Genomic DNA, 3,269 nt, shown 5'->3' with positions numbered 1-3,269 from the left:
GAATACCGGCCACGCCTCGAACCCGTCTCCTCCAAACACCTCTCTTTCTCTGAACACGTCTCGAACGCTTCTGCTTTTCCGAACACGTGCTTCTCTGAACACCCTTCTGCATCCACCTGCGTTGCTTTGTCTCTGCTGTGACGTCACATCGCGCATCTGGCGTGGTTATTTACATATGTTATATGGCCCCATTGCTCGCATCTCTACTCGCTTTCTTGGCCAACATCAAGACCCACAAGTCATTCGAGGATAAGAGTTGTTTACTGACAAATAGACAAGGAAACACTGAACGGATTAATAACAGAAGTGTATCCTTTTACAACCACCGGATTTTATTTATTTTTATTTTTATTATTTTTGCATCTCAACCCTAGTTGTGTTCATTCCATCCTAAGAACATTTTAGTCCAAACGAAGCTGAGCATCACAGGGTCCGACAAGAGACATCTTAAAACGTCGGAGATTTAATCGGCCAAAACCTTCTGAAAGTAACATTAAAGATGAGAAGAGGAATATAAATTTTTAGTCGCGTGCAAGCAACTCTATAAGTCACTCCGTCGGTCTGTCAGTCGCTCGGTCTGTCGGTCTGTCCGTAACAATTTTATTGCTTCGCCTTTTTGGTTAAGATCAAAGGTCTGTTGTTAATAGGTGTGTTCTTAGCTTTTTAAGCTTTTCTTGGCCAAGGTCAAAGTGTAGTATCTGTTCCGGCAAATACTGCAAGCAAAGACCATATGTGGGGGCAATCCTACATATAAGACCTTGGTCAATGTAGGGGCAACCCTTCATATCAATTGTCACTAACCAGCTCCCTTACTTCCCAGGGAGTTGGTCCCCATTTCCTGTTTACGCTTCACATTAAAAATCGGCCTTGTGCCTAATTTGATCGTTGGAGGAGCAAATAAATACCGATTTTCTTGGCCTTTTGGCCAAGATCAAAGTGTGGTATCTGTTCTCACAACATGCTGTACTTATGTTTATAACTTTGTGATATAAAGTGGGAGATCACTTTTATGTATTAATTTAATGTAAAATGATCACTCACTTTACAACCAGTCAGTCTCAAAGCCATTCAAGTCATTCTCGTCTAAGCACCAGTCTATGGACCCTCTCACCAAAGTGTCATAAGAAACACTCGTCTACCTGAAAAATCTATCAATAATTTACCCCACTCTTTATCTCTGCCTAAAGCTATACGTAGATTTCATGAACGAAGCTTCTTTGTTAGAACTGCATACCTGTGGGACTGTCTTCCATTTGCCTGCTTTCCAGCTGTTTACAATATGGGCGTCTTCAAGTCCAATGTAAACAAGTTTTTGATGAGCCATTCCCCTTAAGTAATCCAATTTACCAATTTACACTACTAACGATTCCTATGATATTGTCCTATTGACTTCTGTACACTCTTTAACCCTTATCCTCGAGTGGCAACTTGGCCTTGATAAATGGTGTGTTCTAAAGAAAACAAAAATCCACTGAACTTCTTGGATATTCAATGGTTGCAAGTACTACAGAAACACTTTATTTCATTAAAAGTGGATATTATGCTCTCATTCCATCGGTCATGAAAAGGTAGAAGTTATACATAATTCGGAATTGTATTTTTAGGATCGCCCACATTGAGGATTGAATCTGCAGGTTCCGGAAGAGTGGTCCTTACAACTGGGGAATCCTATGTTAAAAAAAAACTAGGCAGATAGCCATTAGTCGCGTACTCTGGTATAATGAATGAATGCGTGAATGTAGGATTGACATGAAATTCTTAAAGATAAACCAAAATGACCAAAAAATGGGCTGAAATGACTTAAATAAATTATAAGTAAATGACTTAGAATGACTTTAATGAACTTAAGGGTGAATTGAATGACCTTAAGAATGACTTGAAAGCTTAAAAATAACTGGAATCCTTCAAAAACAACTTGAATGATATGGAAAATGACTTGAATGGCTTTGAAACTGACTGGTTGTAAAGTGGGTGATCATTTTACATTAAATTAATACAGAAAAGTGATCCCCCACTTTATATCACAGTAAGAACAGCATGTAGTAAGAACAGACACTACACTTTGATCTTGGACAAAAGGACAAGAAAAACGGTAATTTGCTCCCCCACCGAGCACATTAGGCACAAGGCCGATTTTTAATGTGAGGAGTGAAGGGGAAATGGGGACCAACTCCCCGCGGAGTAGGGGAGCTTGATAGTGAAAATTGGTATGAAGGGTGTCCCTACATTGACCAAGGTCTTATATGTGGGGTTTCCCCCAAATATGGTCTTTGCTTGCTGTATCTACCGGAACAGATACTATTCTTTTATCCTGGCCAAAAGGCCAAGAAAAACTATATTTATTTGCCCCCCCCCCCCCACCGAGCAAATTAGGACCAAGGCCGATTTTTAATGTGAGGAGTTAAGGGGAATGGGGACCAACTCTCCGGGGAGTAGGGGAGGAGGATAGTGACAATTGGTATGAAGGGTTGCCCTACATTGACCAAGATCTTATATGTGGTGCTGGTATTTATTTACTCCTCCCACCGAGCAAATTAGGCACAAGGCCGATTTTTAATGTGATCTTTGCTTGCAGTATCTGTCGGAACAGATACTACACTTTGAGATATTTAATCTTTTGTTCATGTTAAAAATACAGTCAAAATAAACGATGAACAAAAAACTTAGGCACATGGCTAACTAAAAGAAAGCGGGTGTAATGTATGAAACACCGCCAGTTCCTATTTACAATGCCTCCCAACGGGACAGAGTTAGACACCTGGGTCGTTTTTTAACGTGGAGAAAAGGAACAAAAATAAAAATTGTCTCAGTCGTGAAGGATTTCTCCTCCACTGACAGAGAACAAGAAATTGAAGTGCAGCATCTGAAGAACAGATGGTATTTATTTGCTCCCCCACCGAGCAAATTAGGCACAAGGCCGATTTTTAATGTGAGGAGTGAAGGGAGGGGGAAGGGAAAAAGGGGACCAGCTCCCGGGAGGTGGGAAATGGGAGCTGGTTAAAGGTCAGGCATGTGGGGTTGCCCCCACATCTGGTCTTTGCTTGCAGTATCTGCTGGAACAGATGGTATTTATTTGCTCCCCCACTGAGCAAATTAGGCACAAGGCCAATTTTTAATGTGAGGAGTAAAGGGAGGGGAAAGGGAAAAAGGGGACCAGCTCCCGAGATGGGAAATGGGAGCTGGTTAAAGGTCAGGCATGTGGGGCTGCCCCCACATCTGGTCTTTGCTAGTCATAGCTTGCAGCATCTGCCGGAACAGATACTACACTT

The 3,269-nt window shown here is 41.5% G+C and overlaps 1 non-coding gene across 1 annotated transcript; it reads left to right on the top strand.

The window, feature by feature from the left end:
• The first annotated feature begins 905 nt into the window (after positions 1-905).
• Positions 906-1,108, top strand: LOC145265832 (U2 spliceosomal RNA). The gene has a single exon (XR_013864691.1). It is a non-coding gene; the product is annotated as a U2 spliceosomal RNA (small nuclear RNA).
• The last annotated feature ends 2,161 nt before the right edge of the window (positions 1,109-3,269 follow it).

Source organism: Euprymna scolopes, chromosome 40 (assembly GCF_053919585.1).
Source record: "Euprymna scolopes isolate OS-2025 chromosome 40, ASM5391958v1, whole genome shotgun sequence".
Taxonomy (NCBI): domain Eukaryota; kingdom Metazoa; phylum Mollusca; class Cephalopoda; order Sepiida; family Sepiolidae; genus Euprymna; species Euprymna scolopes.
This window is presented reverse-complemented; position numbering and strand designations above follow the sequence as displayed.